At 51.6% G+C, this 17,046-nt stretch overlaps 2 pseudogenes; both read left to right on the top strand.

Moving 5' to 3' along the window:
• The first annotated feature begins 7,261 nt into the window (after positions 1–7,261).
• On the top strand, positions 7,262–8,850 carry LOC147726220 (18S ribosomal RNA; annotated as a pseudogene).
• Positions 8,851–9,885: 1,035 nt separating this feature from the next.
• LOC147726219 (28S ribosomal RNA) lies at positions 9,886–16,296 on the top strand (annotated as a pseudogene).
• The last annotated feature ends 750 nt before the right edge of the window (positions 16,297–17,046 follow it).

Here is a 17,046-nt window from a genome sequence, read left to right as displayed (position 1 = left end):
CACCAGAAGAACCCAGAAAATCTGCCTACCAGCATTCATCTTGGACCCCAGTAACATCATCTGCAGCATCCCTCAAGACTTGTCGTAACTCCCCACTTGTCACTCCTACCCACTTCTACATGACAACATCATAAGAACCCATGGACTAATCATAATATTCTACGCAAATGACACCCAGCTCATACCATCACTATCTAACGACCCCTCCCCCACCAGCGCCAATTTCCAAAGATGCATGGCAAATGTTGCAGACTGGATGAAAAGCAACTGCCTAAAACTCAACACAGACAAGACTGAAGTGCTGATCTTTAGGAACAACGCCTGCCTGTGCAACGACTCCAGATGGCCTCCTTGACTAGGATCCTCACCCACTCCGACAGAGCAAGCCTGCAGCCCAACCATTATCTTTGACCGCAAGTTCACCATGAGAAGCCAGATGGCTCACCATTATACAAAAGAGGTGCCAATTCAAGATATTCATCCACACCTAGAAAGCCACACACAATCAGGGACCAGCTTACATCATCCACAGCCTGAATTTCCACCAATCCTACAGAGCTCTGCGCTCCGCCTCACTCTCCCTTGCACACATCCCTGCGTCCACTGACGAAACAATGGAGGATGCTCATTCTTCTACCTCAAGGCAAAATCATGGAATGGCATTCCCCTTCCCCTTCAGACTGTATCCTCCCTTTCCTCCCTTTTAGAATTCTGAAAAGGACTCAATACATTGCTGATCAACTGTACTTATATTAATCAGCAAGGCCCTCAGCACCTGGATTTACTTGTGGGTGATTAGCTGTGCTTTATAAATCCTGTCTGACCTTGTCCCTCCTTGACCACTATGCTCAATGGTGCAAAATTCTACCTAGCCAGGATTGGCAGTCAGCATTGTTGGACAACAGTATGTCACTTACTCTGTAAAAGTACATGGAATCGACGCTTGAACTAGAATTTTGAGGATCAAAATAGACAAGGTGTGGGTTAGACAAAGGTACTGGAATTAGATTGCACTATGACTGCAATCATTTATATATTATTGATATATGAAAGTTGAGGAAGATTAAAGTTACCCGCTTTAGATTTAATATTAAGAAATCTGATGGACTCGGATGAGCAGAATATGTTTATTGTCCCCTTTTCTCATTCTTTTATTTCATTTTTTTATATATATATTTCTTCTCTGTTTACCCGATAGTACATTTTTGCGAGGTATTGCTTTTCTCTTTGTTTACGTATCAAATATCCTATGGTAATTTTCTTATGTATGTACCAAATATCCTACTGTATTGTGACTGATTTCAATAATTTAAAAAAAGTTGGGAAAAAAATGAACTAGAATGTTGAGTTTCTGAATACACTTCATTTAAAATCCAACACATGTTCCAAAATAAGTATCATGCCAAACATAATTCCATAGCAACCAGTGCCTAATTTGAGCTGGTGGTTGCACGTGGAGCCCACAGACACTCATTGTTTAGGGACCCACACTTATTTTTCCTCAACAGACCTTGATCCAGAGCAAAAGAGAGTAACCCACAAAAGGGCAATAGAAGCCAGAAGAGATAGGCACAAAAACAGTGAGAAAGGGAGAAAGTAGGACTGAAAAGGAACCTGCAAGAGAGGATTAAAAAGGCAGAGTGTGCCTGGGAGTGGATTATAGAGGCATGTGGTCAAAGTAAGACTAAACAGCCTTGGCATTTGGCACCATTTACTTTGATAGCACCAGTCATAGGATTCGGTACAAAAATGGGGGTCCGCACATATTTTGTTAACAAATTAAGCACTGAAAGCAACATACGTTTTTTGTATTTTTTTGTAAGGATTTACTGAACGCCTGTTACACAAATATAAAAGTTGGGTTATATTATTAGAAGTTCTGCAAGATATAAACATGTTTTGGGACTTTCTTTTTATTATTCTGGTTTGTTGACAAGAAATTAAACCCCGGTTAAACTGGTTTTAGAAACTGACATGTGGTATCAACAAGAGGATTTCTGTTCATTTGATACCGTGAAATGGGCTTTGATAAACGAGTTGATTGTTTAGAGGATAATAATAGCAACAATTCTAATGCTAAGAAAGCCAAAATAGCAATTCAAGACTGATTGTGAAACGTGCTTGAAGATTATCAAATGGCACATGTGGAAATTACAACAATCATATTGAACTATTACAATGATTTATTCATGATGTTTTCCCAAAGAATGTTTATGTTTTTAGAATACTGATTAATTGAATAAGGTGAATTATTCATGCATTATGAGGTTAGTATCATCATTAGTTTGTTTGTCAAGATGTGTTTTGTATAGTGTTTATTTTCTGTCACTTTTACATTTATCATTAATTAGCCTCAAGTAATGCATTACTTTTCTTAATTTTAGCAGAATATTATTGTCAAGTCAAGGTTAATTAAGAACATACATAGACATATTACCAAAATTGTGTAGTCTGAATTGACGTCCTTTTATTTTATATGTTGAGAAGGAAACAGCTGGGACTCATATCTTCATGTAGATAATCTATGTCAGACATTCTTAAATTTTTGTCAATAATTCTGGTAATATTGGGGAGCAGATTCATTATTATTTCACACAGTGCAGCAAGCCACCTTCCGGTGCTACGTGAAAGGTCAGGAATGAGCTGTATTTAACATGATACAGTGCATTCCTGTCCTTCAATTCCTCTGCCGCACAACGCGGGCGGGATTGCTTTTGTGCAGGAAGGGACATCTTTCTTCACAAAAACAATCCTCTGAGGCATTTTCCTCTTTTTATGTGTGCTGCTGAATTACCTCTTGACCATTTGTCAGGAGAGGTCCTTTGCCCAGGTTATTACCTGAGATTCTGCCAGAGATGGTCTTACCTACTGCCGGCACACTTTGCAGATGGTACATCTCACCTAAAGCCTGGTTCTAGAAGGCATTTATAAATGACATTTTATCAATGCTAGAAATGTTCATTTTATCCTCTTTATTGCTAGGGCTGGGCATAGTTTGTGTAGCGCCACTACGCACACTACGCAGAATTTTTGAAAAAAATTGTGTAAAACAAGGGCACGTCCTGAACATCCATGTGCCCGGGACAGGTGTCCCTCATGCCTGGGCATACTCCCTGATCTCCCCGGCCTGGTTGGGTTGGAAAGCAGGGACAGGCCCGGGGCCTGGGATTGGGAGCCCCCGTCCTACGGCCTGCCAAGAGTCCATCTGACCGGGACAAAGGTACCTGGTGCAGTGCCCCGGAGACCTGCAAGACTCCCGGGAAGTCCGACCCCGGGTGTCTGGGCCCCAGGAGCACTTGAGGGCCTCCCCATGCCTGAGTCCCAGCGTGGGGTTTTGGAGCCCCCCTGAACCCTGCTGCCCCAGAGCCCTGCAGCCCGGAGCCCTGCAGCCCTGGAGCCCTGCAGCCCCATAGCATTGCAGCCCCAGAAACCTGCAGCCCTGGAGCACTGCAGCCCCAGAGCCCTGCAGCCCCGGAGCCCTGTAGCCCCGGAGTCCTGCAGCCCTGCAGCCCCGGAGCCCTGCAGCCCTGCTGCCCCCGAGCCCAGCAGCTATGGAGCCCTACAAGGGCAGGCGGGGCGGAAGCCCTCCCTGGAAGGCTCAGGTGGGCAGCTGGGAGTTCTTTCAGTCCCGGCCATCTGGTCGCACCTTTCCCCTCGACCATCTGGTAGCACGCAATGCTTTCCAATGGGGCGACCAGATGGCCGGTCTTCCCTGGAAGTCCTGATGAGGTGCCATTCGCCTACCCGATCCCAGCGAGGGCTCCAGGAGGTTGGGCGCCTCCACGCCTTGGGTCCCCTCCGTCACTTTGTGCGCGCAGATTCCAAGAAAGAGGAGTAGCCTTCCTCTGTATTACTAGGGCCAGGGTATGCCCGGACACTCCTCCTGGGCTGGCGGTTCTCTGCTGGGGACCAGATGGGCTATGCCTGGGCAACACTTCCCTAGGCATCCGGGGCACCCTCCTCCAGGTCAACGGCATGGCAGAGTGCCCGGGACGGGCTCCATGGGTCACAAGCAGTCCTCCCCGGGCGTACAGGGCTCCCTTCTCCAGGCCAACGGCATGTTCGTGTGCCCAGGACGGGCTCCATGGGTCTCGGGCAGTCCTCCCTGGGCGTCCTGAGCTCCCTCCTCCAGGTCAACGGCATAGTCGAGTGCCCGGGATGGGCTCCATGGGTTCCGGGCAGTCCTCCCCCGGGCGTCTGGGGCTCCCTCCTCCAGGCCAAGGGCCTGGCCAAGTGCCCGTGACGGGCTCCATGGTTCCCAGGCACTCCTTCCCCGGGTGTCCGTGGCTCCCTTTTTCCAGGCCAACGGCATTGCAAAGTACCCCGGGCGGGCTCCATGGGTCCCAGGCAGTCCTCCCCCGGGCCCGAGAGCTCCTGTGGTCCTCCCCGTGCCTGAGGCCCAGCCGGGCTTTCCTGGAAGTCCCGATGAGGTGCCATTCGCCTCCCCGACCCCAGCGAGGGCTCCAGGAGTTTGGCGGCTCCGCGCCCTGGGTCCCTCCCTTCACTCAGTGCGCGTGGGTTCAAAGAAAGAGGGGTAGCCTTCCTCTGGATAACTAGGGACAGGGTATGCCCGGACACCCCTCCCGGGCTGGCAGTTCTCTGCCGGGGACCAGATGGGCTATGCATGGGCAACACCTCCCTAAGCATCCGGGGCTCCCTCCTCCAGGCCAACGGCATGGCAGAGTGCCCGGGACGGGATACATGGTTCCCAGGCAGTCCTCCCCCATGTGTCCAGGGCTCCCTCCTCCAGGCCAACAGCATGGCCGAATGCCCGGGACAGGCTCTATGGGTCCTGCGCAGTTCTCCCCTGGGCATCCGGGGCTCCCTCCTCCAGGCCAACGGCATGGCCGAGTGCCCGGGATGGGCTCTATGGGTCCCGGGCAGTCCCCCCCGGGCATCTGGGGGCCAACGGCAATGGCACGGCCGAGGCCAATGCCATGGCCTAATGCCCTGGCTGGGTCCATGGGCCCAGCCAGGCCCTGGGTCAGGTGCTCCGGCCCTGGGCCCTGTCCCTCAGCCTGCCGCACTGCCAAGGGCCCAGGACGGGGTACTGGTGTGTCCCCGGAGCCTCCCCTTGCTTGGCTGGGTTCAGGAGCTCCAACCGGGGCCCCTGGGGGCCCTGGGGAGGGCAGCCTCCCCACCGCGGGCTATGTCCTCCTTGGTCCTACTGCCAGGCAGGGTGCCCAGCACAGGGTCTGGAGGGCCCGTGGAGGCTTTCCATGTGCCTCTGGTCTTGGGAGCCCTGGCTGGGTCCAGGAGCCCGGCCGGGCCTCAGTTCAGGTGCTCTGGCCCTGGGTCCAGTCCCCCGGGCTGCTGCTCCACCAAGGGCCCAGGACAGGGGTCCGTCGGTCCCGTGCATGCCTCCCCTGCTTGTCAAGGTGTCCGCGGGCCCGGGTCGAAGGGCCTGTCGGGTTCCCGTTTCAGCCTCCATGGCTGGGGCCCTTGGCCTCCTGACCCCCATGCCCCAGCGCCCGCTCACTCCTTCGTTGGGACACAGAGTGACCAGATGTCTTCCCTTTCGGCCCGGCCATCTGTTCGCCCAGATTCCCTCCACCATCTGGTCGCACCTATCGCCTCAGCCATCTGGTCGCACCTATCCCTTCGACCATCTAGTCGCACCCAATGCTTTCCTATGGAGTGGCCAGATGGCCGACCTTCCCTGGAAGTCCTGATGAGGTGCCATTTGCCTCTCTGCAGGAGGTCGGATACTTTAGCACCTTGGGTTCCCTCTGTCACCTCGAGTGCACGGATTACAAGAACTGGGGGTAATTTTCCTCCAGGTTACTAGGGAGAGGGTCAGTCAGACCTCCGTGAGGCCTGGCGATTCTGAATCAGGGGAAGGCAAAACCTGGGCCTGCCCGCCGGGGCCCCCAGGGGCCTGGGTATGCTCCTGCTTCTCAGCTCCTTGCCAGTGGTCCTTTTTCTCCGAGTTTGCTCAGGCATACCTCCGTGAGGTCTGGCGATGATGAGACGGGGAAGGCAGCACTCCGGTCCACCCACCGGGGCCCCCAGGGGCCCGGGTACGCTCCAGCCTCTCAAGCCCTTGCCGATGGTCCTTTTTCTCTGAGTTTTTTTCCTCAGTCAGACCTTTGTGTTCGATGATGAACCCGGGCCCGCCCACCTGGCCCCCCAAGGGTCCGGGTACGCACATGCCTTTCAGCCCCTTCCCGATGATGTTTTTTCCCTGAGTTTGCTCAAGCAGACCTTCTTGAGGTCCGTCGAAGCTGAGATGGAGAAAGGTGGCACCCAGGCCTGCCCGCCGGGGCTCACCAGGGGCCCGGGTATGCACCTGCCTCCCAGCTCCTTCCCAATGGTCCTTTTTCTCCGAGTTTGCTCAGTCAGGCCTCCATGAGGTCTGGCGAAGCTGAGACGGGGAAGGTGGCACCGGGGCCTGCCCGCTGGGGCCCTCAGGGGCCTGGGTATGTACCTGACTTTCAACCCCTTCCCGATGGCCCTTTTTCTGTCAGTTTGCTCAGGCAGAACACAATGAGGTCTGTCGATGCCGAGACAGGGCAAGGCAGCCCCCAGGGCCAACCTGCCGGGGTCCCCGAGGGGCCCGGGTACGCACCTGCCTCTTGGGCCCCTTTCCAATGGTCCTTTTTGTCCAAGTCTGCTTGCCCCGGCAGGAGGCAGGCAGGGAATGCTAAGCCAGCATACCCCCTGCGCAGGCTGTCCTGCCAGGGGATGCCCCGGCTGTACTTTGATTGATTGGGCACTCTCCGTCCGTTTAGGGATGGACTGCTTGGCCAGCCTTGGCTGTTGTTTCAATAAAAGAGCTTCCACCCCTCATGGACCGTCCGATTCGAGTGAGGGCCTGCCGCATGGAGGTAGGTCGTTCACCCTACCCAGCAGAGCGAAGGCCGAGCGGCTCCAGCAGCTCATGCCCCCCAGTGGTCTGACCCTAGAGGAAGGGGTCAGGTGTCACCAAGCCCTCGGATGCTGCCTGGCCGGCAGGTCTGTGGGCCCTGTGCGCTACGCCGTCACCCCAATCTACACAGCACATTTCCACAGCAGCTCGGAGGGGTTCCGCCGCTGCCAGGCCCCGGCACCCCTGCGTCTTGATCAGACTGTGCCTCCGCCTGCCTCTTCCTCCGGGGGGAGACGGATGGGCCCGCCGGTGGCCATGCAACCGTACCACTACACACCCCTCCAGCTAGCCCTCCCACCCAGGTGGGTGGGCTCCTTCCCCTGATCTCCCGAGAGATGGAGGGGCGCGCGAAGGTGCCCGGTCAGGGAGATGGGCACGCGGCTCCCACCCCATCATCAGGTGCGGCTAGCATATGCTTGTCTCAAAGATTAAGCCATGCATGTGTAAGTACACACGGGCGGTACAGTGAAACTGCGAAAAAAATCAGTTATGGTTCCTTTGATCGCTCCATCTGTTACTTGGATAACTGTGGTCATTCTAGAGCTAATACATGCCGACGAGCGCTGACCTCCCGGGATGCGTGCATTTATCGGACCAAGACCAATCCGGCTTTGGTGACTCTAGATAACCTCGGACCCTCTCCCGACTCTGGGAGGTAGTGACAAGAAATAACAATACAGGACTCTTTCGAGGCCCTGTATTTGGAATGAGTACATCTTAAATCCTTTACCGAGGATCCATTGGAGGGCAAGTCTGGTGCCAGCAGCCGCGGTAATTCCAGCTCCAATACCATATATTATAGTTGCTGCAGTTAAAAAGCTCATAGTTGGATCTTGGGATCGAGCTGGTGGTCCGCTGCAAGGAAAGCTACCGCCTGTCCCAGCCCCTCCCCCTCGATGCCCCCTTGATGCTCTTGACTGAGTGTCCTGGGGGTCCGAAGGGTTTACTTTGAAAAAATTAGAGTGATCAAAGCAGGCCGGTCGCCTAAATACTTCAGCTAGGAATATTTTGTTGGTTTACGGAGACTGGGGCCATAATTAAGCGGGCGGCCGGGGGCATTTGTATTGTGCCGCTAGAGGAAAAATTCTTGGACCGGTGCAAGACGAACCAAAGTGAAAGCATTTGCCAAGAATGTTTTGATTAATCAAGAATGAAAGTCGGAGGTTCGAAGACGATCAGATACCGTCGTAGTTCGGACTATAAACAATGCCGACTAGCGATCCAGCGGCGTTCTTCCCATGACCCGCTGGTCAGCTTGCAGGAAACCAAAGTCTTTGGGTTCCGGGGGGAGTATGGTTGCAAAGCTGAAACTCAAAAGAATTGAGAGAAGGGTACCACCAGAAGTGGAGCCTGCGGCTTAATTTGACTCAGCACGGGAAACCTAACCTGGCCCGGACACGGAAAGGATTGACAGATTGATAGCTCTTTCTCGATTCTGTGGGTGGTGGTCCATGGCCGTTCATAGTTGGTGGAGCGATTTTTCTGGTTAATTTTGATAACAAACGAGACTCCTCCATGCTAACTAGTTAAGCAACCCCCAGCGGTCGGAGTCCAACTTCTTAGAGGGACAAGTGGCGTTCAGCCACACGAGATCGAGCAGTAACAGGTCTGTGATGCCCTTAGATGTCCGGGGCTGCAAACTCGCTACACTGAACGGATCCGCGTGTGTCTACCCTTCGCTGACAGGTGCGGGTAACCCGCTGAACACTGTTCATGATAGGGAATAGGGATTGCATTTATTTCCCATGAACAATGAATTCCCAGTAAGTGCGGGTCATAAGCTTGCGTTGATTAAGTCCCTGCCCGTTGTACACACCGCCTGTCGCTACTACTGCATGGATGATTCAGTGAGGTTCTAGATTGGCCCCGCCGGGGTCGGCAAGGCCCTGGCAGAGCACCTAGAAGACGATCAAACTTGACTATCTAGAGGAAGTAAAAGTCGTAACAAGGTTTCCGTAGGTGAACCTGCAGAATGATTGTTAATGGTGTAGCGGCCCGAGCGAACAATGGTGCCAGCCTGAAGCCCTCAGCTGCATCCTGCAAGCATACATCGTAGGCACAGGGCCCAGCCCTGCTCTTCCAGGCCCGGGCCGGTGGATCGGTCCGTGGCCACATGGTGTGCTCGGGTGAGGACTGGGCCTTTGGCGGGCTTCTTCCTCCGGGAATGACCCGACTGATGTGTGAGGGACTGGGGACGAGGGGCAGCCTCTGTCTCCTGTCCCTCTCTGGGAGGCGCACAGCGGTAGAGAGATGGAACCCAAGCTCACCTGGCACCACCCCTGCTGTGGGGGGAGACCGAATTGCAGTGGGCTGGTACCACCCCCTCTGGAGGGACCTGCTGCTGGCTGGTAGGGCAATCCTGCGCCCATTTATCCCCGTCTGACCAAGATGCCGGGCGTCTGAGGTATGGCCCTTCTCGTGTAGCAGGGCAGCCTGAAAGAGAAGGGGCTGAGGGCCTGCAAGGGGACCCTGGCTCTTCTTGGTGGTAGGTGTGCAGGATGGGGAGCTGCCTGGCTCTTCCCTTCCAGGTGCCTCTGGCAGAGGCAGGGGTAGGGTGGGCTGTACAAGCCAGCATGGTGCACAGCTCGGGGCCGCACGACGACAGATGGCTATGTTGCAGGTAGGGTGACCCTCCCTCAATTCCAGGTACCTGGTACGACCTGGTCCCTTGCGGCTGGGCTGAGGGGTTTAAAGACTTATGTGGTCCCTCCCGGTTACCCCGGGACTGCCTGACCCCGTCGCACCGGGAGCCCCCTCCCTTGCCCGTGGATGGGTGGATGAGGGCGACTCCTGGTCCAAGTGCCTGTCAATGTTTTTTTCTCCTAATGTTGCAGTCTGACTCCCAGGGGGGAAGCCTTGAGCGGGGCGCCCGGGCCGTTTGGCCACGCTGGTGGCAGACGGACGGCGTTGCCTTCCTCCCACCTGTCCTGCGCCCGCAGGTGGGCGAACGTTTTCGAAAAGTTGCCTGTGACTCTTGGCGGTGGATCACTTGGCTCGTGCATCGATGAAGAACGCAGCTAGCTGCGAGAATTAGTGTGAATTGTAGGACACATTGATCATCGACACTTCGAACGCACCTTGCGGCCCGGGTTCCTCCCGGCGCTACGCCTGTCTGAGGGTCGCTCGATCGTCAATCTCCCCGGGGCTTTGGGGCATTGGATCGGGTCTACTCGGAGTCTGGTTGCTTGGGAATGCATCTCCATCTAAGGCTAAATACGGGCGCAAGACCGATAGCCAACAAGTACTGTAAGGAAAAGTTGAAAAGAACTTTGAAGAGAGAGTTCAAGAGGGCGTGAATCCATCGAGAGGTAAACAGATGGGGTTGGTGCAGTCTGCACGGAGGATTCAACACAGTGGGAAGGACAGTGGCCCGGGAGTAACGAATCCCGCAGGGCGCATTTCCTTGGCGGCGGTGCGCGGCAACCGGCTCTGGGTCGGCTGGGATGGCTTTGGGGTGGCAGATGGTCCTCCACTTCGGCAGATAGTGTTACAGCCCCCCTGGCAGCAGCTTCACTGTGTCTGTGGGTCCGAGGGGGATTCGACCGCCTCCGCGCCCTCCCCCGGGCACCTGTCCCTGGCCACCCCTCGGGGCGCGCCGGGCGGTTGAAGGGGGACGCGCGACGGGCGACGGGTGCCAGGGCTCTGCGGCGATGTCGGTTACCCACCCGACCCGTCTTGAAACACGTACCAAGGAGTCCAACATGTTCGAGTCGGAGGGGCGAGCGAAACGCTGTGGCGCAATGAAGGTGAGGGCCGGCGCGCGCCAGCTAACGTGGGATCCCGCTACGCTTCCAGTTGTGGGCCCACAACCGGTCCATCTCGCCCACTCTGTCAGGGAGGTGGAGCATGAGCGTGCGTGATAGGACCCGAAAGATGGTGAACTATGCCTGGGCAGGTCGAAGCCAGAGGACACTCTGGTGGAGGTCCGTAGCGGTTCTGACGTGCAAATCGCTCATCCGACCTGAGTATAGGGGTGAAAGACTAATCGAACCATCTAGTATCTGGTTCCCTCCGAAGTTTCCCTCAGGATAGCTGGCACTCGGAGCCCCCAGTTTTATCTGGTAAAGCGAATGATTAGAGGTCTTGGGACCGAAACTATCTCAACCTATTCTCAAATTTTACATGGGTAAGAAGCCCGGCTTGCGGGCGTGGAGTCGGGCATGGAATGCGAGTGCCTGGTGGGCCACTTTTGCTAAGCAGAACTGGTGCTGCAGGATGAACCGAATGCCGGGTGAAGGGGCCTGATACTGGCGCTCATCAGACCCCAGAAAAGGTGTTGGTTGATATAGACAGCAGGACGGTGGCCATGGAAGTTTGGAATGCGCTAGGGAGTGTGTACCAACTGGCCCTGGAAATGGATGGCGCTGAAGCGCCTGGCCCACACCCGACCGTCTCCGTCACCGGCACTGAGAGCCACCCCGAGAGAGAGGCCCGAGCCTTGGAAAGCGTCACAGTTCTGGCGGCATCCGGTGAGCCCTCGCTGGTGTAAATCTCGCGCTGGGCCATACCCATATCCACAGCAGGTGTCCAAGGTGAACAGTCTCTGGCATGTTGGAACAATGTAGGTAAGGGAAGTCGGCAAGTCAGATCCATAACTTCGGGATAAGGATTGGCTCTAAGGGCTGGGTCGGTCGGGCTGGGGCGCGAAGGGGGGCTGCGCGCCCTCCGAAGGCTGGACGAGACGCCTCCTTCCGGGGCGACAGCGACTCTGGATGCGAGCCGGGCCCTTCCTGTGGATGGCCTCTCCATGTGCCCCCTGCCGGGGGGCACGGGGCCGGCGTTCTGCCTCGGCCAGTGCCTAGCAACTGACTTAGAACTGATGTGGACCAGGGTAGTCCGACTGTTTAATTAAAACAAAGCATCGAGAAAGCCCGAGGCGATACGATTTGTGCCCATTGCTCTGAATGTCAAAGTAAAGTAATTCAATGAAGCGCGGGTAAACGGCGGGAGTAACTATGACTCTCTTAAATGACTCTTGCGATAAACCAGAGATTACAGTGGAAGTAACAACAGAAAAGCACAGAGACTTTGTCAATCAAAAACGTGCGCAAAAAATCAAGAACTTTGATGAACTGGAAGAAAGAATATCAGAAATCGAGAAATGCACTCAAAACGTAGAGCAGCACGATGCTGCTATGGATCTGATGGATGAAGTAGTGACTTATATCGCAGTAAACACCACTGATATAAGTCCTGCTCTAGCAGGTGTAACAACAAATGAACCGAGAAGTGAAATCAATAATGAGCCTATGAACTCTGCTCAAGATGAGCACCAGAATGCCTCAATAGGAAACAAGAAAACAAAAAAAGACAAGAAAAACGGAAGACTTAATCGGACACACAAGAAAAATTATGCAAAAGCAAAGGGCAGCTATAAAGAATACCAGGCAATGTTTAAAAAAGACAAAAAGAAAATTGCCAGTATTATCACTGATGGGGCAAAAGATGCCACTTGCCAAATCAGTGCTGATAATCTCTCAATACTACAAAGGCATAATTGAAAAAGAAAACAAAAAGAACCCTAAATTCATGCCGATAGATCGAATACCAGAGGACTATGAAATTAGTAGTTGTTGCAAAGAAATAACACTGCTCGAAATAACTCATGCCTTTGAGAGCTCCAATCTAAAGAAAGCAGTGGGGCCTGATAAGATAGGTCTGAATGAACTAAATAAAGTGCACAGCAGGCAACCAAGACTGCTGCGCAGAGTTCTATCATCTTGGTTGTTGATGAGAAGAGTACCAGAAATTATGAAAAAGAACCGATCAATTTTGATACCCAAGAATGTACTGATTAGTGAACTTACAAAAATTGGTAACTGTCGTCCAATTACCATCGGTACTGCATCCATGAAGTTATTCACACAAATATTAACTAAAAGACTCTAATTTTTTGTTGAATTGAATACGAGACAAAAAGGCTTCATGAAGGTGAGAGGCTGTCTCGAGAATTTGACTCTCCTGCAAAATATCATAAAAGGGGCACGAAAAAACAGTCACTCATTAGCAGTTGTGTTCATTTATATATCAAAAGCCTTCGACTCTGTCAGCCATGGTCACATTATACAGAGTCTTGCAAGGCAAAGAGTCCCATCAAACATCAGAGAAATAATAAAAGCTTTATACACTAAATGAACAACATCTTTCAAGGGAAAGAACAACGAAGCAACTCCTGAAATAACAATGAAATCTGGGGTCAAACAAGGTGACTCTTTATCCCCACTACTATTTAATATTGCCATGGATCCTCTGATCTGTGATCTTGAGAAAAATGGCAAGGGCTTCACATTTGGTTCAGATGGTCTTATTGAGCAAATCACCATTTTCGCCTTTGCCGATGATATCGCAGTACTCAGCAGTACCTGGGAAGGAATGAGTACAAATCTGAAGATCATTGAAAAGTTCAGTAAAGCTACAGGATGAAAACTGAATGTGAAAAAGACACATGGATTTTATATCAGTCACCATAAAGATAAAATATCGATTAACAACTGTAAACCATGGCAATTTGAAAAAGAAAATATTGAAAATATTCTTCCAGGAGAAAGTGAGAGATACCTCGGATTGAACTTTGATCCACACACTGGTCATACAAGCAACAACAAAATCAAAAACTTGATAATCCACCACTTAAGCCCACGCAGAAAATTGAAATGTTGTGCCAATACTTGGTACCTAAACTATCATTCAAATTAGAAATGACAGCAACTGAAGCAAATTCGTTGAATGTTCTGGATCAAACAATAAAAAAGTAAGTCAAACACTTTCTACACCTTCCTGCATACACATATGATGGTCTCCTATATTCGAAAAGATCTTTTGGGGGCCTCAGTATACCAAAACTATGTACACAAATTGGTCTCAATAAAGCCAATAGTTTATTTATCTCAGGGCAGCTCAAGACCTGTACATAGCACATTCATTCATGTATGTAGGAGAAAATATAAATGAAAAAATTGATAACATAATCAGAACTCACAAACTCAACATTTTAGACAGTTGCTTTCTGAGCTATGATTTGAATTTGTTTGCAACATATGATTGGAGAAAAGAAGAGTTTGAGAAATGGGCACATCTCCCTGTCCCAGGTTATGGTATAAAATAGTTAGCAAGTAATCCAACCTCAAACATCTGCATCAGCAAGTATAACAAAATGAAAGAAAACCAGTACATAGCTGCGCTGATGTTAAGAGGAAATGTTTTATATACCAGAGAAACCATTACCAGGGGAAGAAATCGTGCATTTGCTACATGTAGGTATTGTAATGATGTTTGTGAAACAATTTCTCATATCTCAGGTGCATGTCCTAAAACCAAGGACATTAGGATAAAAAGACATAATAAAATTCTGGAATTGCTCATTGATAGAGCAAAAGGTGTGGTTGGATGGCATATAGGGAACCTCATGTTAAGAATATTCAAGGAGAACTATGAAAACCAGATGTAGTGTTTACCGAAAATGGTACAGCTGTAATGATTGATGTTTCAATTTGTTATGAAAACTCTCAGAATTCCCTTGAATTAGCGTTTGAGAGTAAGGTGAAATACTATCAGGATCTGTCACAGCAAATCAAAGATCTCACAAAATGCAAAACTGTTAAATTTCATGGCTTCATCGTAGGATGTCGTGGTATCTGGCCTCAATGTAATGATGTTGTTCTGGCTGATTTAGTTCTACAAATGACATTTCCATTCAAGAAAAATGTTTGCCTGACTACTTTAATGGACACTGAAAATATGCCAAGTATTCATGGACAATTGAGTATCAAACTTATACTGCGATGTACACTTTCTTGCAGCACACGTGTCACCCTTATAAAACATAATGTTTTAACACATAGATTTATATAAGAGTTAGAATAGATGTGAATTTTCTAGATGTGAATTTTTCTAGATGTGCTTTTTCTAATTAGATGTGCAATTTATAGATGTGTATTTTTGTTTTACATATGTGTGCTTATAACAATATAGATATAGTGTGTACATCGTACTTTTGGAAATGTCTTGATTGATGAATAGGTCTCAAATAATCGCATTCACATAATTATCACACATTGATTATTGATGTCCTGCTAATTATATTTTAATTCTCAGAACTGTTCATAGACAATCTTAAAATTGTTGGAATAGTACTGTAATGTGTACTATCTCTGGCCTATACGTGATCCCAGTTCCAGTGAGGACAGTGTTCAGTGTGACTGTACTCCGGAGCGAAAGAATGTTGTATTGTTGGAAGCAAAACCGAATTTACGCTGATGGGCAGCATAATAACCCAGAATGAGCCACCGCGAGGTGGTACAGATTAGCCAAATGCCTCGTCATCTAATTAGTGACGCGCATGAATGGAAGAACGAGATTCCCACTGTCCCTACCTACTATGTAACGAAACCACAGCCAAGGGAACGGGCTTGACGGAATCAGCTGGGAAATAAGTCCTTGTTAAGCTTGACTCTAATCTGGCACTGTGAAGGGACATGGCAGGTGTAGGATAAGTGGGAGGCCCTCGGGCCGCCGGTGAAAAACCACTACTCTTATTATTTTTTTAGTTACCGAGTGAGGCGGGGGGCGAGCATCCCCCTGGGACTCTCGCTTCTGGCTCCAAGCGCCGGGTACAGTGGCAGGTGGGGAGTTTGACTGGGGCGGTACACCTGTCAAATGATAATGCAGGTGTCCTAAGGCGAACTCAGGGAGATTAGAAACCTCCCACAGAGCAGAAGGGCAAAAGCTCGCTTGACCTTGATTTTCAGTATGAATACAGACCATGAAAGAGTGGCCTCACTATCCATCTGACTTTTTAGGTTTCAAGCAAGAGGTGTCCGAAAAGTTACCGCAGGGATAACTGGCTTGTGGCGGCGAAGCGTTCATAGCGACGTTGCTTTTTGATCCTACAATGTCATCTCTTCTTATCATTGTGAAGCAGAATTCGCCAAGCGTTGGATTGTTCACCCACTAATAGGGAACGTGAGCTGGGTTTAGACAGTCATGAGACAGGTTAGTTTTGCCCTACTGATGATGTGTAGTTGCAATAGTAATCCTGCTCAGTACGAGCGATACCGCAGGTTTAGATATTGGGTGTATTTGCTTGGCTGAGGAGCCAATGGACAGAGATACCATCTGTGGGATTATGACTGAACGCCTCTAAGTCAGAATCCCCCCTAAACTTTAACAATTCTGCAGTGCCGTGGAGCCTCGGTTGGCCTGGGATAGCCGGCCTCTCTCGGGGGGCCGGTGCGTAGAGCCGCTCGCTTGGGGACCGGAGCGTGGACAGAAGGGGCCGCCTCCATCGCCCTTAGTGCACCGCAAGTTCGTGGGGCACCCAGTGCTAAGTCATTCATAGATGACCTGATTCTGGGTCAGGGTTTCGTAAGTAGCAGAGCAGTAACCTCGCTGCGATCTATTGAAAGTCATCCTCTGAGCCAAGCTTTTGTCTCTCCGTGCGTGGGTGCCCACAGACGCCCTCCTCCACCACACCCAGGGGTGGGTCCCTCTGCCGGTGGGAGGGACGCGGAGGGGGTAACACAGGCTTACAGGAGGCCGCCTCCACCATATTCCCCTCCGGCATAGGGCCCTCCCCTCCCATCCTTGCCCCCCTGGGGTGGGAGGATGGGGGCCACCATCCCTTGCAGGTCGGCAGGGTGACCAGATGGCTTGGGCCAGTCAGACCTCCCCTTCCCATTGCTGCTCCCAGGCAAGTCGAGCAGAGAGGTGAGCAGCTGCAGCCCTGGGGAAGGAGCATCCCAAATTGCTGCATTGGTGCGCCCGGCCACCCTAGCTGGACTGCAGGGCGACTGGGTACGGCACCCTCCAAGGCCATCTGGGAGCTGGGTTGTCCTGGGACATCTGGTCGCCTGACTGGGTGACAAGATGGCCCTGCGGGCAGGGTGTCCAGATAGCCCTGAGGGCAGGGTGACCAGATGGCCCTGTGGGCTGGTGGCCAGGCTAACTCCAACTTTTTGTCATTCTCCAAAATTCTATATGCCCCCACGTAGTAATAGTGAAGGAAAATGGGCTCCCGGGCGGGCCGTCGGGGAGAGGACGTGGCCTGGGATTAACCATCCTTGGTTCTGGCCAAGGGTCTGGGTGCTGGGGACAGGGGTCCACCCGGGAGGCTCACCCTGGCCTGGCTAGGGTTTGGAAGCTGGGACCGGCCCAGCACTTGAGCTCCGTCCGGCAGGCCC

Source organism: Lissotriton vulgaris, chromosome 3_1 (assembly GCF_964263255.1).
Source record: "Lissotriton vulgaris chromosome 3_1, aLisVul1.2, whole genome shotgun sequence".
Taxonomy (NCBI): Eukaryota; Metazoa; Chordata; class Amphibia; order Caudata; family Salamandridae; genus Lissotriton; species Lissotriton vulgaris.
This window is presented reverse-complemented; position numbering and strand designations above follow the sequence as displayed.